General features: G+C 35.5%; 2 protein-coding genes across 4 annotated transcripts in view; one reads left to right on the top strand and one right to left on the bottom strand.

Moving 5' to 3' along the window:
* Positions 1-11,694, bottom strand: part of SERPINI1 (serpin peptidase inhibitor, clade I (neuroserpin), member 1) — an 84,181-nt gene extending 72,487 nt beyond the window's left edge. The window contains exon 1 of the mRNA XM_004674935.2: positions 11,281-11,694. The gene's annotated coding sequence lies outside the window, so the exon portion shown is untranslated. The remainder of the gene's footprint in view (positions 1-11,280) is intronic.
* Positions 11,695-12,156: 462 nt separating this feature from the next.
* Positions 12,157-24,625, top strand: part of PDCD10 (programmed cell death 10) — a 42,531-nt gene continuing 30,062 nt past the window's right edge. For all 3 annotated transcript variants that reach the window (XM_012729423.1, XM_012729417.1, XM_004674934.2), the window contains exon 1: positions 12,157-12,283. The gene's annotated coding sequence lies outside the window, so the exon portion shown is untranslated. The remainder of the gene's footprint in view (positions 12,284-24,625) is intronic.

Genomic DNA, 24,625 nt, shown 5'->3' with positions numbered 1-24,625 from the left:
TTTCTTATTTGTGATTGGTATGTGTGTGTCTGCATGCATACATGCTTGCATGCCCTTATACGACTGAGAATCTGAAACTTTTGTTCTTTTGCACATCTAATCATAGCTCTGCTGGAAAGGTTTTGAATCATAACCTTACTGCAGTGTGTTTCTGTACACATTGTTCCATTATGGTCTGTTATTAAGTGCTACAGAAGAGAAGTCTGATGACAGTGTGGTATTTCAACTCTTATTTATTTTTATCTGCTTGGAGTTATTTAGGGTTTTTTTCCTCTTCATTTTAAAATTAAGGAAAAATAAACTTTAACAAATTGTCACTAGATTTTGATCTCACTTCACTGATTTTGCCTAGTGTTGAGGCCAAATGATAAAAAATGAGAATGTTTTCTATTACTTTACATTTACCTGCAAATTTTTGATTCCTTATATTCCAGTCTTCCTCTGATTTTTTTCATAATTTTTTATTACAGTCACTTACCTTTTTACAAACACACCATTTACACACTTTTAAAGTGTACAGTTTAGTGGTTTATGACATGTTGAGAAAGCTGAGCAATCATCACCATCATTTTAGGACACTTGATCACATGAGACAGATACCTCATTCCTATTTAATTACTTCCCATTCCCTTAGTACCACATCACTAATCTACATCTGTCACTAGGGATCTGACTGCTCTGTATTTTATATAAAATGTGGGCTGTTCTGATAGGATGATTTGGTATAATGTTTATAAAAGTCATTTATGTCTCATTATCAGTACTTCATTTCTTTTTATGATTAAATAATATTCTATTGGCTGACTATACAATTTGTTAATCTGTTCATCATTGAGGGATATTGGGATTTCCATTTGTTGATCTGTTCGTCACTGAGGATTACTTGGATTTCCACTTGTTGACTGTTATGAATAACACTGCAGTAAAAATAAGTACACAAGATTTTGTGTGAAGAGATATTTTTTCATTTCTGATTGATTTTCAATGGTCCTTACATCAAAATAATTTTTCAATTCTATTAGCTATATGTACAAAGTGGAATTGCTAGGTCACATGGTAACTCTCATTTAATGTTTTGGTATAGCCAAACTGTTCTTCAAAGTAGCTGTTATCAATCAAGCATTATGAGGGTTCAATTTTCTCCACATCCTCTTTTTTATTTTAGCCATCTGGTGGGTGTGAAGCTGTATTTATGTGATACTGATTTGCATTTCCCCAGTGACTAAATATATTGTGCATTTTTCACATGATTCTTGGTTATTTTCATAGTTTGCCTGGATTAAAGAATTTGTTTGAATCCATTGCCTTTTTTTTTTTAAAGATTTATTTACTTGTGCATACAGAACTGGGGTACAGGCCGGAGGCTCAGGGGCGGTGAGAGGCTTCACCAAAGACAGAGTGGGGAGCAGAACAGGCAGATCGATGAGGTACACTGCTGAGGGGAGCAGCGGGTGGGTCAGGAGAGTTCTGCCACGCCATGTGGTTACCTCCGGGGCAGGCGGGTATCGAACTCATGCGGAAGAGGCTTTAGATTCTCAGTGTTGTGCTTTAACCCGCTGCGCCACCAGGGAGGGCCCCCATTGCCTATTTTTAATTGGACTGTCTTTTAATTTTTGAGTTTATGAGATTCCTTTAAGTACTTTGAACTTTATTTTGATCTTTCTTAATGTTTACAAGAAGGTTAGTCTCTTCTCAAATATTTGATTATCAAACATTATTGCCCATTCTGTGGCTTTCTTATATCCTTTGAAACACAAACATTTTCCAATTTGATGAAGTCCAATTTATTTATTATTTTGTCACTTATGCTTTGGTGTAAAATCTAATAAACCACTGACTAATGCAAGGAGATGATGTTTTCTTCTAAGAATTGTATAGGTTCAATTTTTATGCTTAAGTCTCTAATTCATTTTTGAATTATAGTGTCCACTTTAATAATTCTTTGCTTTTGGAGAGCCAGTTTTCTCAGTATTATTTGCTAAAGACTAGTCTTTACTTAATCAAAAATCAGTTGATCATAATTATAAAGAGTTCTTTCTGGACTCTCAGTTCTATTTCACGGATACACTTATGCCTAGGAGTTTACAATTCCAAATATTTAAGATGCATTGAACCTGTAGATTCATTTGAGGATAACTGTCATTTTAAAAAAAATCGAGTCTTCCAATCAATAAAAATGAGATAGGTTTCAATTTATTTAGGTCTTTCTTAATGTCTTCAGTGACGTTTGGTATTTTGGTATATAAACTTTGCATTGCTTTTGTTAAATTTATTCCTACATATAAGCACTGCCTTTCGTTTTGAAGGTGATGATGTTTCAAATTGGAACTTCTTTCTCTCAAATGGTATGAGACCATAACATTGATGTAACATACAATCTTCAACACAGATGGAAGCTTACATAAGTCTTAGAGGAAATAAAATGTATACAGGATTTATCAGGTTAGTCAATGTCAATCTCCGTGGGTCACATTTATGATCGCTAAAAACAAAGCAATGTAATGGACAAACAAACCAGTTGTTTCTAGCTACCCTAATTTAAAAAACATTTCACAAAATGTAACTGCAAATAAATCTATTCATTGAGCATGATTGTAGTAGATTTATTCTCATTTATAAAAAATGACTGGGCAATCACATATCATGTCCTTAACACAGGAGAGTCCAACTTGTTAATAGAAAATAAGCAGTCCCTGAAGCTTCTTCTTCCTTTGTATAAAATTAAAACTTTGCTTCCAAAATTACATATTTTGATGTTATTGTGAATTTTTTTTTATTAATTTCAGTTTTGAATATACACTGCTAGTGTATTGAAATGTGATTGATATCTGTATATTGGGCTTAAAGCCTACAATCTTGCTGAATGATTACCAGTTCTAATAGTTTTGTGGATTCCTTAGGGTTTACTTCTTTTTTTCCAATCTGGTTGCCTTTTACTTCTCTTTTGCCTAGCTACTTTGATTAGAAGCTCCAATACAATGTTGAATGAAGGTAAGCACAGACATCCTTTTTAACTCCTGACCTTAAGGGGAAATATTAAGAATGATGCAAGCTGTAGCTCTTATGCAAATGTCTTTTATCAAACTGGGGAAATGTCTTTCTATTCCTACTTAGTTGAGTGTTCCTATCATGAAGCTGTATAGGATTTTGTTAAGTGTTTTGGTTTGTCTATTGAGACAATTATGTGTTTTTATCCTATTGACATACATCATACAGATTTTAATAATTCATCAATCCTATATTCCTGGAATTAATTCTATTTTCTCATGGCATATCACTTTTAATCCTCACCAGCTTTTGTTGCTAGTATTTTGAGTATTCTTGAATAATGTTCAGATTTTCTATTTCTTCTTCTCTTGGATGTTAGCTTTTGTAGCAATTTATTCATTTAATCTGAGTTATCCAATTTGCTGCCATATTGTGTATCTAACAACTTTATTTCTGTAACATTGGTAATGCTGTTGCCTCTGTAGTATATTTACTCTAAATATAATTTTAATTTCTAATAAAATATCTTAAACTTTTTTAAAAAGTGACATGTCTTCCCAAATAATCAATATACTACTTTCTGTTAGTTAATCGTATTGTAAAGTCAGGGCTTTAATTTTCCATGCACTTTGGTTGTTTGGCTCTCACATCAGTCTTATACTCCAATACAACATTTTATGTGACTCTTGAAAATGTCTTAAATTAGATGATATACTACCATGTTTTTCCAGTTATTTTAGGAGTAGAGAACACCTAAATTTAGAACTTTAAACTCTGATTTGAATAGCGATCATTTGAAATAATAGATTATAATAAAATAAAATTTAAATAAAATCAAAAATATTCAATAAGCATCCACCACATTAAGTATTTGCAGTACACTTTAGTGAAACCTCACTAAACTATCTTAAATAGCATTATAGAGCCAAACTTGAGCCAAATTTGTCATACTGCAGAGCCCACACTCTTAATTAGTGGTTGACCCACTGTCTTTTCAAAAAGGGTCAGGTAGAACATTATTTTAGGCTTCTGGCCAAACGATCTCTATGGCAATGACTTAACTTATTGTAATAAGAAAGCAGTCTTAATATCTAAATGACTAGGCAAAGCTATGTTACAATTAACATTTACCAAAAAATGCAATGTTCCTACATGCCAGTTTCTTGTCCCCTATAAACCAATACATTATGCTGACTTCCTCAAATCCGTCCCTGAATATCACATGTCAATGTCTACATTGGTAACTGCTTAACTGCTATAGTGTCATACTCCTAAGTCAGACATTCCTTTGCTGTACTTCTCTGTAACACAATGCAATCAAATGTTATAGATTGTAGTTTAGAAATTTATATGTGACTGTATCTGAAAATTTTGCCCAATAAAACCATTCACTTATGGTCCTATGATAGAAATGTAAATACTGAATATTCAAGATGCTGATTGATACGAGCACAAACCACAGCAACATACCTATGGTTCCACAGTCAACTTTTTGATGATTAGTTTTAATCTAGGAGATACTATGTATATAAATTCGATATATCTATTTAGGAAATGTTTTGTTTTTCAATTTTCTTTTCAGAGTTCCCTATCACAAAGCTCATAATTTAACCCAACCATAAGTCCAAGATGTGTCATTGAAAACATGAATCATAATTTAGATAGTAATCACTACATACATATTTGTAATATTTTTTCACATTTTAGAAATGGGTAATAACACCATTTTTCAGGTTTAAAAATTTAGTGTGCTCCCTTTCTATGAAACAAAAGCGTATTTTGCTTTTTTCAGACAGATAAATCATAATTTACCATCATTTACTTCAAAAAGAACACTAATATTCAATTTTTTAAAATCTGTATACTTATATTCTTCAATGCAGTCCACACAAAGATTCTTTGATAGTTTTTACAATTAAAGCAGATTTATAATAGAATCATTTTCAAGTATTACAGAATATGCCTGTAATGAAAAGTATAGAAAAGTATTAAATATGCACTAGGCCAAATAGTCTTAAGGTGGGTTATCGTCAGTCTGTTCTGAATGACTCTGTCCAGAAATGAGAAATCTGGTAGTCAGAGAGATGAAAATTTATTAAGATGGTAACCATTTTTTAACTTATGGAAAATAAACAAATAAACTGGAGGCACCTGCTCAGGATCAGGAGTAACATTTCAAGCTAAGAGGTAAAACTATCAGACTGTGACTGAAGCTTGAAATATCTGCAAATCAGCCTCAAAATTGATACATATTTTAAAGTATCTTTCAAATTGTAAATTACGTTGGGTCACATAATGCAAATCAAAAATTGGCTTTAGAATAATCTTGGATAATAAAAATATAATCTTGGATAATAATATGTTTTTCTCATTCACAGTATTTCATCTCAGTACTAATTATTAAGTAATCTGCCATATTAAAAATAGTAATGGCTAACAAGTTTCTACATTTTAACTTACTGAAAAATTTTAAGATACTTATCATACACTTTGAAATAAAGACTTATACAATTCAACCTGTCATTCATGAAGAAAAAGTGACTTTATATTTATAAGCAATTTAAGATACTTCACAGAGGTTTATTAACTTGAAGGATAAGTGTTATGTAAAAAAAAAAGTGCTTTAATGATTTCAAATTGTTTTGTGAAATACAGAACGATTAAATGCTTTAAAACTGATTCACTTCAGGCCCTCCCTGGTGGCCCAGCGGGTTAAAGCACAGCACTATAAAGCTAAAGCCACTTCAGCATGAGTTTGACCCCAGGCCTCAGAGGTGATCCACATGGTGTGCAGACCTCTCCTGACCTGCCCGCTGCTCCCCTCAGCAGTGTACTTTGATGATCTGCCTGTTATGCTCCCCAGTCTGTCTCTGGTGATCCTCTCAGCACCTCTGTACCTCTGGCCTGTACCCCAGTTCTGTATGCATAAATAAATAAATAAATCATAAAAAAATTGATTTACTTCAAATAAATGAAAAAAATTATATATCATAAACAGCTAAGTGTAGCAAACTGCTAAGAGGTGGAAAATAGTTAACTCATTAAGTTACATAGGGCTTAAATACTTCAAATAAAATAACTAAGCTTTCTAAGACAAAATTTAGATTATCTAGAAAATGAGATAAGCAATTACATGTGGACAAACCAAAAGTACTCTCCTGGGTCCACTCAAAAGAAGCCAAGATGTTAAGTTGGAAATGGACTACAAGTATATTTGTTTCATAGAATTGTAAGATTGTATTCTAGACACTATCACTTTATGAAACTTGAGTTGCTTATGCTAGGTGCTCTGACATGATATAAATCTGGGGAAAATGATACTTACGAAAATGGGGTTATTAAATTAGAGTGAATTACATTTTCTTTCCTTTCCACACTGAATTACTAGATGTGAGAAGCTGAGAAGTCTGATTTCCTAAGTGGAAACAAAAAAGGGTCTCAAAGAAGTGGCTGGAGCTGGAAATACCACCCTATGCACAGCTGACCTGCTCAGAAGACCAGCAATTAGTACTTTTAATGCCAACTCTCAAAAATCATCCCTTCCCAGTGACAAAAATAGGAATAATTTAGATATAATAAATATGGATAAGGCCTCTTGATAACAACTGTTTTATTAACAATTAAAGATTGAATAGTAGGTAAATTTTAGTTAAGTTACATTTTTAAAATGTCTATCATGTGTCAAGAAAAAGTTATAGGAAAGTAGGCATGGGATTTTTTTTAGGGTACATACTTATCAGCAAAGTTATAGAGGCAAGGAAAGAACACACACATTCCAAATGGTAGCCAATTAATAAATTTATATAGAGAGTATAATCCCATATGGAAGGGTGCAATTAAAAGCAATGTTTGCTCTTTTCATTCAGAAACTAAATGATTAGCTGCTATTGTGGGAAGATGGCTGAGTTTGGTGTTAAAGCAGTTGTCTAAGAAAATTATTTTTTAGTTGTATTTTTTGGGAAAAAAATGTGATTTTTCATGATAGGTTGTCAAATATTTAAAAAAAATTGTTATCATGTGTAGAGGTTCTTATGAGGAAATATATACATGTATGAGGTTCTTAAAGGAAATACAAACAAGAATGAACTCAGTATGAAGACAGTAAGCATCTGGTAAGGTAGAAAGTTATGGACTCAGCTAACACTCCACAGGGCAGAGATAAACATTAAAATAATGCCAAAGAGGACAGGAATAAGGAAAATTAATCATCAACTCAATGCAAGTTTGTATCTATAAGCATACTAGTAAAAGCATGTAAAAAAGCAAATAAGAGGCGGTGAAATATCCATTATTACTAAAGTTAACTACTAAAGAACTAGTACAATTAAGTATGATTCTTCAGGTCTTATAATAATGAAAGAAAAATTCACATTTTTATTTTTTTTAATTCAAGCATTAATGAGATTAGCCTTTCTTCTGGAAGGTGAAATACAAAAAATGCCCAATTCTATGTATACATAAACAGATCCAGTCTTCTACCCTCTCCCAAAGGAATGATTAGAAAAATGGTAGAGCAAATTCAGTTTTTGTAGAATGAAATTATGCTTTTTAAAGCTTGGAGGTAAAATGGTGGTTAAGCCACAGACTTGCCTAGCAATAAAATACAGATCCTGAGTGCCAATGGTGAGAGAGCCTTTTTCTCCTTATCTTTTTTAAATGCTGGGATGAATTTAGAAATGCAAACATATAAAGTAGGCTTTTATGCCACATGTCTGAATCAAATTCAGCCGAATTGCCACTTTTGTAAAGACTAACCAGCACATTCTCAGAAAGCATAACATATACTAATTATTTCATGAGGTCATATGATTCTTGTTTTTCTGTGTAAGATGTGTCAATGTATATGCTAAAGAAAGACTAACTAGTAGTTACACTTAAGTAGTTATAGTGCAACCTCTTTATGCTATGCATGATGTTAAGGTGCTCAGAATGAGGAGGAAATAGCAAAGAAATATACTATCTCTAGAAGCTAATAATCTAGTTACATAAACCACATATACCAAAATTAGGGAGTAAATTCTGAAAACATAAGGGGTAAATTTGAAAATAAGGAAAAAGGATCCTTACCTTTGTATAATATTTAATCCTAATTCCCCTGAAGTTTAAATCTTAGGAATTTGCTTTAAAAGGTGAAGGATGGGTGAAGGTCACTTACTCATCTTCAATGTGTAGTTCAAGTACTTTTATTACAACTTTGAGGTGGGGGGGGAGTGGAGAAGAAGCATTTATTAGACTTTTACTTCTTTTCAATTTTGTGTCCAAATAAAAGCAAGCTTCACTTATAAGAGAATATATACAAGCATAATCTTTCTGCTTTGATTTAAAAACCCATTACTCAAAATTTAATGAATTACTGTCAACTTAACTTCAGTTAAAATGACAAATTAGGGGAGCACTGTTTTCCACTATGTATGAAAGTCTTTTAAAATTAATGGCTGGGGTTGGGGGAGTGAAGGCCATATAATCACTAGTAGGCAGTTAATAAAAAAAAGAAAATTTGTTTCTGTTTTGCTAAGGGTATATTTTTCAAAATTTCCCTTCAAATATACATCCCTGTGTAAGCCTCTTACCACCACACTATAACATCAAAACACACTATAACATCAAAACCATTTAATCTTGAACCTGTGCTGTTTCGCACTACATGTATCAATGAATGTTAGAAAGAGATCTCCAGCTGAAATGAGAAATCATGCCACTCATTTTTTTTTTTTTTTACTCAATAGGTTTAGGATCAAATTTAAAATAAAAAAGTTGAAAATAAATTGTAATTTGAAATAAATCAAAACTTTTGGCTAAAGAACATTCATCCCCAGAGCATCTTCCATTCAATAAAGATATTCTATCATTCACTGTTTTTTCTTGCTCATTTTACATGCTCCCTGATATCCATTTACAATCAAGAGCAAAATAAATAATATGTGTGAACCTAGCTAGGTCTTTACATGAGATTATAAACTGTCACATAATGAGCCTACTCAGCACAATCAAGAAGTAATCATATTATGGGAGGATGGTATTACTTAATGGAAACACCCATTTAAAATGTGCCAAGGACTCAAGGCAACAAATTTCCAAGATTCATATACTGCTAATGATTTTTGTCTTATAAAAATGGTCTTCTTATTCCCAAATTATAAAGGGACCAAAATCTATTTCATTGCCATCCCCCCAAAAAAAATCCAAATTTTAGAGAAGAACAAAAAGTCCGGTAATTTCATTCCACAATTCTTAATGAGATTCTATCCTTTATGACACTTCAGTGCAAAAATTATATAAATAGTTGGGATTCAGAGCACACATACATTTCAATGGTTTTGGCCAGTTGTTTCTGGTACTATTTATTAACTGATTCCCAAAATGTCTTTCAAAAAGATCTTTCAATAAAGATTTTTCAAAAATTTCATTGCCACTACCAGTATTAATCATTATATTACATGGGGGAAATTACCCAGTGATAGCAAGTGTTCAATTTCACAAAATGAATCAGTAGCACAGGTTGAGAGGCAATATAAGGCTCTGATTCAGGACGATCTATTTAGTCACAAATAGCAAAGAAAATTATCTTTTTTAAACCTCACTACACTACACTACATTTTCTCCTGAAGTCATTCTCATAGAGTCATATCATTTACCTGGATTAATCGACACTTCAGTGATGAGCTTACATGAAACTACTATGGCTGCTAAGTTTAGTGGCTATTGCTGCTATTCATTTCTCTTAGATCTTTGTAGGTTCCAATACTTACCTGATCTGCTTGGTGGACAACAAAAAAACAGCTTTTTTTCCCTTAGGATCTGCTCATCTAAGTGTTTCTCTGGTGTGTGAATGTGGAAGAAGATGCTAAAGAAAGGATTATAGACATTTATCAGTCAGTAGGCTGATCAGTAATGGCACTCAGTAGGATTGAACTTTCAAGCTATAAGGAGAATTTCTTCTAGTCATTCCTTTCCCAAAAGGAATTTTATATGCATTATCAAAAATCATTAGTAAATCAGGAAATTATGAAACAAACAAAGAAGAAAAAAAAAACAGCAGGCAATTACTACATTTATTGGTCCTAGTTAAAAAAAAAAAAAACCAGGTTAAAGTATTCAGAAAGATTAAAATATACAACTGTCAAAATGAAAGCATTTCAGAGCAAACTGTGCTGCAATATGCTACTATGATTAAAACCTATTCAGCCTGGGTAACCTCTGTAACAAAAAGGAAGAGAAAATGAACTAGGCAAATAGTTTTTTTTTTTTTTTTACATACTTTTCTAAAAACCCAGCTGTCATTCTGTCTTGGTTACAAAAGATAGGCAAGACTTTCAGCTTTCCCTAGTATTAGAATGTTATATTCATCCCTTGACATTTAGTTACATTAAAAAAAAATCACACATGGTTAATTCAGAGTATAAACTATTATTTTTACGATACTATTACTGTAGCACTATTATTACATGTGTTTTTAAGTCTAAACCTATCATAGCACATACTGAGGGTAATCATTTAGCACACTATATAGAGAAAGATCCTCACACCGCTTTTCTGACACTTTTTTTTTTTTTTAATGTGGAAGTATCATCAGACACAAATGAGAGAATAAGGGAGCAGAATGAAGTACACCGTATGTTTCCACTGTAGGCTGAGTCCACCTCTTTGTTCCAATAGTCTACAGCCTCCGGAAGAAAAGCTAAGTGCCCATCCATTAAAACACATTTTTACATTATTGCTGGCAAAAGTTATACTTCTGATGGGTTCAGTCATCTTGATTATCTCTGCCTACATTTGCTTAATACAGATTTCTGTCAATTCTAGAAACTGCAGTATAACCACCCTGAGAAACAGACCGGTAGTAGGACAATCTGATAAAATAACATAAAGGATAAATACTGAAGAAAAATGTAAAGTTGTATTGCTAGTAAAGAGTTCCAAAGTAATTCCAGGACAATTACACAATTTTTGTTTTTAACCAACTACGCACCTATCCAGATATTGTCCACCTTCAATTGAATTGCCCGGGTTTCCCTCAATCGTAAGATCTTTCAGAATAGTTTGAAGGTACTGCTCAAACCACAAACACTAACCACGCCCTTTGTCCCCAGAGTCAAGCCACCTTTTGCTTCCCCCGCGTCCCAGCCTAAAGTCCAAAAAAAAAAAAATGTACATCTTCCACCTAGAAGGATTTGCACCAGTTTCCTAGCCCGAACAAGAGACTCCGTTTAGCTGTGCCCTGATATAATTCCTACTGGAGAACGATTTCTCAAGGGCAGGGTGCACACGGCCAGAAGCAGCACCCACGCTTACCTCCCACACACCTGCAACCCCTGGCTGGATGCTGGAGCTGGTGCTGGGAGGACCGCGCTCAGCCTTGCGCCCGCTCTCCGCGCTCCCGGGAAACTACAGTCCAGGCTGCGCCTCCGGCAGCTACAGGGACCCACGTCCCGCCCCCTCCTCCGGTTGGCGCATTCGGCAGCTGTTGCTCCTCCCCTTGATGTTTCTGCTGCCGCCCAGGCTGGAGGCGGCGGGAAGCAGTGGCCCTTGCACCTTCCTGCTCCTAGTACTTTAGCAGCTCTGTATTTCCCTGGAGACTTCGTCCCCTTCCCTCCGTGGCCTCACACCTGAAGCTGCCTCCTGTTTCCCCGGGAACCTTAGTGAGACTCCCAGGCTCAACCTATCTCTGGTGTGGCCGCCCGATGTGTCTGCTACTCGGCTGCTTTCACCGAAGTTGCTCCACCGATCGGGGCGCACGCCCACACCGCGCCCTCACTCCACCCTAGCGAATGGTTCCCCTGAAGCGTTGACTCCGCCTGCGCGGAGTCCACAGTTCAGCAGCTGGCGCTCACCACTTCTAATTCTCCCCTCACTGTCCCTCCGCCCCTTTCCTTTTCTCTGCAAGCCCGCCCCACAACTGGTGAGTTGCCTGCGGGGCCGACCCTGCATCCTGATTGGTGCAGGTGAGAGCTGACCCCTCCCTTCCTCTTCTTTCAGTGAGTCCACTCTCTTCTGCTCACCTCCGCCTGCAAAAGCAGGGAACTCTCCAACTATTGGCTACAAGTGTCCCCACCCATCGCCTTGGGCTCCACCGCTTGGCCTGCCGGGGATTGTAGTTTCATCACGAGCAAGAATTGCCAATAAAGCCGGCGAGTGGGACTACGAGTCCCCATAGGCCCTTGCGCGACTCCGGCTGGGCAGGATTCCGGACAACGCCTGGTTCCTCTCGGGTCCTTCCGGCGTCGCCGGAGTGAATTGATCCGGGAGTTGAAGAGGGCTCCAAAGGTGGGAAGTGAAGTCAGTGCCTCAGTTGTCGGTAAGATGTGGCTGTTCTCTCCCAGCCCTTGTCGTCCCCCGCGGAGCAGAAGAGGTCTGGGGTCCAGTCGGGGCTGAGACTGAGGCACTCGGGCTTGATTTTGGCAGGCGGAGTAATCGGGGCTAGGAACCGGGCCCTACGATAGTCGTAAGCTGGGTTACCCTACGCGAGTGGCGTAAAGCGGGTTCGTAAATGTCGCCTCCTCAGCCAGGGCCTGAACGCCTCCAGGAAGTCTCCTCTAGGTGGGGGCGGGAGGGGAAGGGCGAGGTTAGCCTCCGGTGCCCCAAGAGTAGGCAGAGGGCGGATGTGACTGGGGTGGGGTCCACTGAAGGTGTGGCTTGGGGTGGAGAGGTGAAGCTGCAGTTCCCCCCACCCCCCCTCAGCTTTAGAAGTCAGGAAGGGCAGGAGGGGATGCTTGGGAGTCTGCTCTTGGGGTGACTCGGGTTATGCCCTTTGAGGGAAGAGAAAACTAGAAGGAAAAGTCAAATATTGACAAATATGTAGGGGTTCCGTTCCAATATCGTGATGTGGCCCTTCTCTAAGGAAAAAAGTAAATTTGACCTAAGCAGTAAAGCTTAACCCTCTTAAGATGTAATGATTTCTAAGATGTATTTACACCTTTAGTTTGTTTTTCCTCCAAAAAACATGCTCATTGGGATGTTGATGAGGAAACTGAGGGGATAAATGACGTGCCCAAGGTTACATATTGTAGAGACAGATTTTCTGAATAGCATCCAGCTACAGTCTCCATTCTGAATCAGCTGCCTCACAAGAAAGACAGTAGGGAGTTTTGGTTGTGTTTTCAAAGAGGGTGGTGAAAGTTGCAAAGTAATGCATTTTATGTATTTCTAACCAGCCATTTGTGAGATGAAGAGTTATTCTGAGCTGGGGAGGAAAATTCCACTCAAAAAGGTCGCACTGTAACCTTTTGGAAAACTAAGAGTCAGTTTCAGCTTACATACTTTCCTTATTTATTTGGGGAATATTACATGATAGGCTACACCACAATTTAGACAGTAGATAATGAGGTAGAAAAACGTCTGTTAAACAGTATATCTCATTCTTTAAGATAAATATTTCTTTCCTTCACTACCTTATGTCAGTTTTTACTCCTGTTTTGTAAAACTGAGAACAGTGGGATTGTAATTCTTTCACAAGACTATACTTTTTTCAAATACTAGAGTGTCCAAAGTTTATAGTGTGCTCATTACTAATAAAGAAATACATTGCTTTTCTTGGAGAGAAAAGTCACATTTTTTTATTTTTCCTTTCATTTTCTTGATCGTGTGTGTGTGTGTGTGTGTGTGTGTGTAGGTGTAAATAATATCAGGCCTTTGCATGTTTATTTTTAGCATCATCAATGGTTTTTAAATTAACCTTTACATTTAAAAAAGGAAAATAGGACACATTTTGTGAGGACAAATAATTGTTACAACATGTAATTTTGTAATTTTATAATAATAAAAATAGACACCTAATTGCTATGACCAAATATAGGTATTAATATTACTATTGGAAAATTCTTGAATAAAACTTTTAACAGAATTTCTTAGTGATAAGTTTTATAAGAGAATTAGGTGTCTACTGGTAAAAGATAATCAGTAATGGCTTCCTGTTATATAAATTAACCATTGAAATATGCTGTATTTTGAATGTACTCTGTAATTAATGATATTATGTGTCTTATTTTTTAATGCAAACCATTCTAAGATCAGGTGTTACATTTACCTGTAATTAGAGTTAAGATGATGTGTAAATTAATACCTCTGAACTAGATGAAAGATACAATACTGCAGAATAAAATAAAATAAGGAATTCAGTTGTGTCCTGATTAATACAGTACACAAGGAAGGAGGATCAACTAAACAAGTGGGAAGTTAATGAGGATAACTGGCTTGTGATACAGTAGAAGGTGTGATGGCTTTAAGTAGACCATAAGCACTAGTCACTGATAGTAAAGCAAGGATTGTTGTGCCTTTTCTAGGTGGCAATGTAGGCATTTACATTTTTGTTGGGGAAGTGTGAAAAAAATTTGTAGCTTTTGGCATGCGGCTATGAGACTCAAAAATGAGCTTTTGAACTAAAAGTCAGGAAGATTGGGAAATAAGAAGAGTTAATAATATGTACTTATTTATCGTATTAGTTACCTCTTGCCCTTGGCTCAGTAGCACTTCTAACTTCTCATTTTTTCTGAGTCTAGGTATTTCACCTGCGTTGTAGTGGATTCTATCATCTTTCAGTCACATGCTGGAGTAGTATAGCACTTTGGACCTCTTTGCATTGAATAATTTGTGGTTCACAGAGTGATGTAAATTTGTGCTGTATTTCTGGTTTCATAAGAGCTTTGTGTTAGTTTTTGGACATCACCTCTTACAGGACTTAGGATGTCTCTTATGCACCTGTTTCTCATTAAGGATACAAGGTCTAAATGAACAGGACTGTGTATTATTATTGTATTTTTGGTAGGTAAAATAATGAGTACCTGATTGAAAAGAGAAAGAAGTTCAGGTTGATGAAGTGCAAGGTCTTTGTGCCAAAGTACAATCCATGTCTTCTGGGTCTTCTGACTTCATATTTTTAAAATGGTGGAATAAAGACTCATTTCCCTTAGATTATAATATGGACATTAAAAAAAAGGACATAAAATTACTTAAATTGTCACATACTATTATTGTCTTACTCTGTTTAATGTTAAGAATTTATCTTTTGTCTCCTGTTCAATTCTTTGTTCTTAGCCTCATCCTTTCTCGGTAGTGTACCTTTTATTTACTACATACATAAGCTTCTTCCTGAACTTTTGAACATATTCCATTCCTCTCCCTGGACAGTTACCCATCTCCTTCTCAAATCTGGTCAACTAGTAAATTTTCAAGTCACAGTTTAAATGTCAGGGGAACCTTTTCTGACCTGCTTTGACTCCTCCTCTCAAAACTCTATTTTCACCTACACTATACTTCTATTTTTGCCGCATCATTGCAGTAGGAGCTTTGTTATTTCTGTGTTTGATAAACACTTTTCTCCTTCACTAGACTAGCAACTACTTGGTTATGGTCATCTCACTTATCATATTCTCACCTCACTGCTTAACACAGTGTCTGGCTCAAAGTCAGTGCTCAGTAAATGTTTGCTGAATAAATGAACACATGATTGAATGAATGAGTGTGTTCTTATACAGTTCCTACAGCTCTGTATAAGGGACAACAATATGGAACATGGAAATGAATAGACATGCTGCCAGCCATAGATAAAAAGGAGTTATTGATGGCTTAATATAATTTTTAGGAAGATGTTTGCTCCTTCTTGCAGCTCTCTAAAATTAGAATAGTTTTTTTTAAAGATTTTTTTATGTACAAAAGAGCTGGGGTATAGGCCAGAAGTATGTGAGGGGTAAGAGGATTCACCAGAGACAGATGAGGAGCAGAAGAGGTGGATTGACTGAGATACACTGCTGAGGGGAGCAGTGGGCAAAACAGGAAAAGTCTGCTGTGTCATGTGGGTCAACTCCCTGGCCTTGGTCAGAGAACTCTATGCTTCAGTGGCTGCCAAAAGCTTGATAGAGCTGTGACTTACTAACCCTTTGTGCCACCAGGGAGGCCCCCAAATTAGGATAGTTTTTTATATGGGATAATAAAGGAATCATTTTGTATTACACAAAATTTGTATAGCAGGCCATTTTGGAGACCTTATCCCTGTTCTACTTTTTTTGCAAGTAATATTCACTATAACAAAATATAGACGTGGAAGGAAATTTTAATGGATTCTAATTTTCCCTAAGGTTATCGCATTTTATCCTCAAATCAATTATTTCATGTAAGTCATGCAAGTAGTGTTAACACTGTTTTATAGCCATGGTCATCAAGACTCAAAGAAATTTAATGCTGTTGTTTACAGGGTCTGTATGCTGGAACCAAGGTCTGGATCTAAATTGGTTTATAGAATCTGTGCTTCTGTATTTTTCTCTTAATCATAGTTAAGGATTTTTTTCCTTTGACTTTGACTTATAATATCACCTGCTTTAAAGTGATTGTAAAAGTGAGTAGTGCTTGTTTCCAAGAAGCTTATTTATATTTGGGCTTTTGAAAGTTTTATATTTCTGTAGGTCTTAGTTAATACTGTATTTGCTTTGAGCTTATATACTTTTAAAGTGTAAAAGTTTGGTATTTTCAAAATGTATGTGCTAAATTTTAGAAATAAACAGTGGTAGATTTTGTTCCTGAAAGTGAATTTTCTAGTTCTTTAGAGTATTATAGTCATGACATAGAATAAATTTAATAGTTTGAGTTCTAGTAGCCATTTTAAATGCCTTCATAAATTTAAGCAGTTCATTCTTATAAGATACTGTCAAAAAGTGCTGATATTTGGCTTTCAAATTTGATAATACTCTCAGTTTTTATTATTAAATATAACTGTCTGAAATTCCTAAACTTTTAAGAAAAGTATTTGAAAGTTATTTAACAGGATTTGAAGTCATTTACTGTACCATAGTCCGTATTTGGCGTATAGAACTGAACTACTGCTTCTAAAATGTTGGATTACTAAGGTCATAGGATAGGTAATGTAACTAACAATTTTAAGCTAGTTCCATGATAAACAACTTTTCTCCATAATGTAAACTGTTAGAAGTTTGTGTGATTGTGTGTACTACTGCTTTTGAAATGGTGTACAAAGTTGCAATCTTAGAGACTAATGTTTTAGGAAAGTACATACACATATAATATAAAGCATGAAAGTACATTTATTGCAGCTAGTAGAAATAGCTTATTTACAGAAAGGTAGCAGATAGTTTGTTTATCCATTTTTTATTTGTGTGAAGATGAAAAAGTTTCTTAGTTTGGCCAAAAACATTAACTACATCTTGGATATAGTGTTATATTAAAATGATATTTTCCAAGGTCACTCTTAACTTTTTGGTATGTGTAATCCTTTTTTTTTTTTTAATCTACTCAGGAAATGATTTGAATCTATTCAGTCTCAATCCACTGTTCTACATTATGTAGAATTAAAGTGTTGCTATGGGATAGAAGAGAGGAGAGGAAGAAAGTAAAAAAAAAAAAAAAGATTTTATCAACAAGCTTATGAGTTATTGGATAATGACAGTGGAACACAGAATAGCCACTACTGTTCAGTCAGGCCATCTCTTTGGAAATCAGTTTAACAGAAGTATCTCAAGATCTTAGTAATGATACTGTTCGTTCATTTTTTTCAAATATTTATTAAGTACAGTTTACATGTGAAATTAGTTCACTGAAGATGAGCTGGAATATGATGATAGCCATCATTTAGTGAGCACCAAGTGCCAGTCATTATGCTAGACATTCTACATGAGCTTAAATAATTCTTATAACTATGAGGTAGTTATTTATGTATGCATACAGAATTGGGGCACTGGCCATAGGTACAGGAATGGTGAGAGGATACACCAGAAGCAGAGCAGAGAGCAGAACAAGCAGATCAACAAAGTACACTCTGAGGGGAGCATTGGGCGAGTCAGGAGAGGTCTGCTGCAACATGTAAGTCACCTCCCTGACTGGGGATTGAACTGAGGTGAAGGGGCTGCAGGGAGCTTCGTGGTGCTGCACTTTAACCTGTTGCACCACCAGGGAGGGCCTGGTAGACATATTTTTATCCCCAATTTAAATGAGTAATATAAAGTGCTGAGAAGTTGAAGTGACTTTCTCAAAGTCATACAACCAGAGAGTGCTCAGGATTTGAATTTCAGCTGACTGATTTAGAAGACTTTTTTTTTTTTTCAATCATTGCAGTAATAAAGGATGTTAGTGATTGAGCTCCATTGAAGAGAGTTAGATTTAGAGTTGTAATTACAGAGAAGTTGTATTTTAGGTGCTAAGGTCAGATATGCTAAAAGAATGTCTCAGGAAGTCACCACACTGGAGACTAACATCAACACAGGCAAATTTTCCTCTAGCATTTGGAGTTAAATTACTTTCCGTTTGAATGTTAGGTGAAATATTTGACTTATTATTCAGAGATCATGTTTAAAAGAAATATGTATATTATCATACAAGAATTTGTGTGGTGAGTTGTTTGTGATTCCAAGACTGGTGGAGGAGTAGCAGACCCATACCTCTTAACCTCTTTCATTCTGGGGCTAATGTACATGGAATGAAATCATTCCATTCAGTAGCTAAATTCATAGTTCAGTGAATTTCATTTATATTTCAACATTTTTTATTGTTTTCAAAAGCAATCTTAAGCTTGTCCATTGAACCTGCATAGGTAAGTGCACAATAAAATGATGTAGGTATGCTCCCTGGAGTTCAGCAAAGTGGAAGTGCAATGTGTCAGATTTCTTTGTTGCTGTTCTTCACTGCAAGGCTGCCTACCCTCAACTGTAACTGATTTTTCATGATCACATCTCCAGCTAACATGTTGCTAACTATGAAGAGTACTGCATTAGATTCATTAAACTTCTTATAAATAAGTTTATAATTTAGTGTACAGAAGGGGGAAGGGGTGAAAAGCCTGCTATATGGACATTTGAATTTCTAATATGTTAAGTACCTTTCCTTTGCATTAAATCGTGATAATTTTGGGTCACAGCTGAGAGGGTGGGGGGATTGGTGATGATATCTGTAACTTAGCATTTGGATCCTGGCAGTGAAACAGGCCTTCTTGCCTTAATCAACTCTTCTATCTTCAGGATGAACTGGAACTCTAGTGGCAGTGTGTATTATGAAATGACAAAACCATATGATATTACACTCTGTGAAGGCTGTAAGATGTTTCAATCTTTTCAGATTTATATTCTTGGATTTGTTTAAGGTTACACCTTCCTTATTCTTGTGACAATTGGCATGTATATTTGAGATCTGGAAATTAATGTACTCATTGACACTTGGTGTTAAACATGAGTCAGTTTATTTTGTGGGACAAATTTTGTCAACATTTGAGTGTCTTTGTGAGTGTTTTGGTACAAAAAAAAAACTATATTAAAATATATAGTACATATTCTGGATCCTTAGGCAACTTGGAGTCAATTGAGTTAAAAAGCATCTATGATTCTAAGTTATACAGAACAGCTAGATCGAACTCATGATTCCATCTGCTTTAATTGTACTTTCAATCAGAGAACACAGGAGCACTATGCCAGTTAAGTTTAATGGAATTTCAATTCCATTAAATTCGATAGGAATTTAAAGGAAAACTTTAGTGTTGGGAAATTAAAGGATCACAAATATTAATGAAAAGGATAATAGATATCCCTAAGTTAAACACTACCAATGATTCAGTAAGGCATTATTTGATTCATGTGTCACAAGATTAAGAACTTTGCAGGCAAAAGATGAATACTCTCAAGAGGACAAGTTGTTTCCTGCTTTGCAACAAATAATTTTGTTTAAATTTTATTCAGACCAGGATTTTTTTTTTTAACTTAGACATTGGAATTAAAAAAATAATAAAATTGAGGATCATCATAATTAAATATATTTTCCCCAGGACCAGTGATTAAGAAATATAAGTCAGTTGTTTCTACGTTTTTTGTTCCTATATCCATCAGTTGATCCAGTGACATAAACTAGCTATTTGATACTGTTGTCAACCTTTATAAATTATTTTGAGATCTTTAATTGTATCATGATTTCATTTGCTATTTTATTTTAAGAGAATAAAAAAGTTTGTGTATTTAAAGGAAAAACAATAGTAGTTTAATGTAGGTTTGTTACATAGTTTCAAAATGCATTTGATGGCCAATTTCCTTTCAAGAGTTCCAAAACCCAGTAGTTGGTTTTTGTTGATAAATGTGGTGTTTTTGTGGTGCCCACATTATTTAGGCTTCTATTTTTGCAAATGGAGTAAAGAATTTTAAAAATAGATTTTATAGGTGACCTTAATAGCCTTGTGATAGCAGTATTAGGCTGTTATTTTTGTGTGCTGTGCAGGGACAGGGCTAGGGTGAGGCAATTAAAGGGCCAAGGGTGCAAATTTTAAACATGTGTCCACTCTCTGTCATGTAAGTCAGGTAAATTTTGTATTCTAGGTGTTTGGTTTGGTTCATCCTACCTAGTTCCAGGCCTGATACCATGTCAAGTTAATAGAATTTGGATAAAATATCAATAACTAATAATAGGAGTTCAGTGCATAGAGTATGCCAGCCATTATATGAAGTGATAATGCATGTAGTACTCATGCCTGAAGCGTCAGTATTTCCATTTATGTCTCACTGATTTTAGGACGAGATTAAATAACTATTATCGCTCAGTTGAGCAAATGTTCATAGTGGGATCTTTGTTTCAATGTGAGTGTCTGTACTGCTGTCTGTGTATAGAAAAAAGATTACTTTTGTCCATTTTGTGATTTCTGTATGAAATCCATATAGCTTGTCATTCTTTGTTAACACCATACATCTGTCAAATATACATGTTTCCTAACTAACAAATAGACTTGGTTCCAAACATTTGCGAGTACATAAGCTAACATGATGAAGTTAACTTTTAGAGTGAATCAAACCTCAGAAGCTTGTGCTGCTGAGTACCGCAGAGTGACCTTCAATCAGAACCATGATCCTGATAGCTTCAGTCTCCAAATACTCTTCATGGAGTTTGGGGCTCTTAGGTTTATATATAAACTGATAAACCCATCAGTGACAAAAAGAGCATGACCGATTTGTCCAAAAGTAAGCTCAGTTTGACAGGCTTAAGGTCCTGTGTAATGTACTAAGTTGCTCAGCACCACATTTATTTAAAATACTTGTCACTGTTCTGTTTTAACTCTTAATGTGAAATTTCATGGACATTTATTTGTATATTGTGAAATTGGTGATTGGGCTAGACTGTATATAAAGGCTCTTTCAGTTAAAAATTTAAGGGTCTTGGGGACCTCCCCGGTGGCACAGGGGTTAAGTCTCAGTGCTATCAAGCTATCTCCAGCCATTATCCACCACAGCATGAGTTTGATCCCAGGCCAGGTGGCTAACAACATGGTACTGCAGACTTCTCTTGTCTTGCCCACTGCTACCCTTGGCACTGTATTTCAGTTGATCTCCCTGTTCTGAACTCCCCACTCTGTCTGGTGGATTCTCTCATCACCACCCACTTCTAACCTGTACCCCAGTTCTTTTATGCATAAGTAAATAAAAATTGTTAAAAAAAAAAAACAACTGCATCTATAAGTCTCTTGCATGCATATGTGACAAGAGAGTAAATTTATTTTTAAGAAACTATTGGTGTCTCCTGAGTTAATGAAAATCTGAATCAGATTTTTTTCTGCCCGCTCTTGCCCTTAATTTTGGAGCCTTTGTTCTTTATATTGAGACGTTTGTTCTACTTTTGTTCTTCATAATGCTTTGTAATGCTTGTGCTACAGAAGTGATTTTCTTTTCTTTCTTTTTTAATATTTATGCATACAGAACTGGGGTACAGTCCAGAGGTGCAGGGGTGATGAGAGGATTCAACAGAGACAGAGTGGGGAGCAGAATAGGCAGATCTATGAGGTACAATGCTGATGGGAGCAGTGAGTGAGACAGGAGAGTTCTGTTGTGCCATGTGGATCACCTTGGGGGCCTGGGGTTGAACTTGGACTGAAGCAGCTGCCGATAGCTTGTAGTGCTGTGTCCTAACCCATTGCGACACCAGGGAGGACCAGGAGTGATTTTCAGGCTATAAACAGAGTGTGTGTAAGAGCTGTAAAAGGGAGGGGCTGGTAAATGGTACTTACTTAATACATTTACTGGATGAATAAACAGCTTAGTATGTTTTATATTCCATATTTAGGGCTTGATAAAATATTTTATTTGAAAACAAACAGTAGAGTTCTGCTGTTTTAAAAAAGTTTAGACTCATGTATCTTTTATTAATTTAGCTTTGAAGAGTCCTTGAGTCCTGACTTATAAAAAAGATTTGATCTTGTCATCCTAGATTAAAATGTACTTAGTTATAATGGCTAATATCAAATAATGACTGAGTGCCTTGCACTATTTTAAACCTTTTATTGTAACGTGTTTAACCTTCACAACAACTTTAAGAGATAGAAGCTATTATTATTTTCATTTTCATAGATGAGAAAACCATAGTGCGGGAAAGTTAGAAATCTTGTTCAGGTCACACAGCTAAGATGTGGAATTAAATCTAGGCAAGTACAGTTCTAGAAACACTTTGCTTGTTATTCACCTTTCTAATATTAGTGCTGTTAGTGTTGGCCAAGGTATAAAGCAAGTCTACTCCTACTTTACTATCATTGTGGATTTTTTAATATAAGGCCTTCATTTAGCAGTGTGTAGAAAAATAAATTGTAAATTTTAAGCATATGTTAAAAACCAAGTCTGCTGACTTATATATATGTAACATTTATGGAGATTAACAATGATTAAGTGAATGGAGTTACATTCAGAATACTTTCACATCTAGGCTTTTTTCCTTCTTGGGATGTACTTTGCCCATCTATTTTGAAAGACAGCTTTCAGAGGATGTTTTAGTAAGAACCTCTCTTACATCGTGATAGCTCAGCAAATGTTTGTTTGGTCAGTCACATTTACATAGATACTGGACGTTACATTTATTTGATTGTTTAAAATTTAAAAAAAATCTGGAGTTGTTAAACCAATTAGACTTTCCAATAAAGTGGATATTTATTGTGAGATATATACTTTCTTTGAATAGTTTTTAAAAGTGCAAAAAATACAATGCTTATTATTTGACATAGAAATTACTTCATCTTTTATTCCAACTATAGCTCTTTCAGGGATAACTTGGTTTTTATCCACCTTATAGAAGAGTGAAGCATGAAGAGATGAAGTGACTTGACTATAAGCATAATAAACAAGGTGACTTACAATGATAGTAACAGCATTTGAGTCCATATTTTTAGGTATTAATTCACGCTCTTTTCCCATAGCTCTACACAACTTGTCCATTGCTATTTTGAAATAAGCTAGAAAAAATTTAATACAGATATATAAAGAAATACAATAGTGGGGTATCATATATGATACTTAACAAGAGGCTGTTTCTAGATTTCCTTAAATGCAATTCAATATTGATAGTATTGCATCTTCAGGGAAGCATCACCTACTCACACTATTCTTCCTCTCATCATCTAGTTTCCTTTCATCTCCTCTAAACCTTTGTCTCTTTTTGACATGAGAAGATTTCATGGTATGAAATACCCATCTTTCATTTGTGTGAGAGGGCCAACTAACCTACCCATTGTTAAAATAAATTCACTTCCTGTGGGAGCCTGATGGAAATGATTCATGATGCCAGGTACTTGAGAGAAAGCAAGAGGTTGTTAGATATTTGAAACCTTGTTAAGAAAGATCTACTTACTAATATTTTAAATAGTTTTTTATAATCTGTTGAGATGCTTTTCTTTTTTAATTTCCCATAGAGATTACTTCTGAACCAATAGTCGATAACCATAAAAATTTTTGTTGTGACTGAATTCTAGAGTATCAAGGCCTTTAAAGTGATCTGGTTTTAGCCTCTCTATTTCTAACATCAGGGCCATAAACCACCATTTCAGTGCTCAGACTTAATTTTTCTTGTGTCCCTGAGTCTGTCTGTAGCAGCTCGTTTTCTAACTGTAGCCACTAGCTTGTATTCTTTCCATACCAGGTGTTTCCAGATGTTCTGTTGAGAATCATCATGGCTGTCTGCTAAAAATAATCTTCCTGGACCTTTCCTTGGAGATTCTGACTGGGAATATGTGGCTTTTACATGCACTGAAGTGATGGTGATAGTTTGCGTCAGCCAACATTGGGAACTGCAGTATTCTTTTATCCTTTCCTAATATGCTTTTTATTGTTGCTGTTGGTTTTGTTTTTAAAGATTTATTTATGCATACAAGAACTGTGGTACAGGGCAGAGGTGCCTGGCGGTAAGAGGATTCACCTATGAAACAACAGGGAGCAGAACAGGCAAATTGAAGAAGTACTACTGGAGGGGAGCAGCCTGTGAGACAGGAGAGGTCTGCTGCACCATGTGGGTCACCTCCTGAGCTGGGGATTGAACTCACACTGAAGTGTGTGGGTAGCTTTGCCGAGTACTGCACTTTAACCCGATGAGCCACCAGTGAGATATGCTTTCCTTTCTATTAAAGGCTGAATAACTTTTCAGATCTTACGTATAAAGCAAATTTAACCCATATTAGAGGTTTTTTACACTTGGAGAATCTCATGAACTGTTTAATTATGCACAAATTGTATCCCCAGGATCTAAAAGACATTCTAGCAGTCTTAATAAAAATGACACACTTGAATTCATAATCTATGACTTTTATTTTTCTTTAGTTTTGATTGTTCTGTAATTGATTTCATATACAGTTGTCTGATACTTATATTCTCTTAGTGTACTACAGAACAACATTTTATTTTTTTTTTATTTTTTT

This window comes from Condylura cristata, unplaced genomic scaffold (assembly GCF_000260355.1).
Source record: "Condylura cristata isolate star-nosed mole 26May11 unplaced genomic scaffold, ConCri1.0 scaffold00003, whole genome shotgun sequence".
NCBI lineage: Eukaryota > Metazoa > Chordata > Mammalia > Eulipotyphla > Talpidae > Condylura > Condylura cristata.
This window is presented reverse-complemented; position numbering and strand designations above follow the sequence as displayed.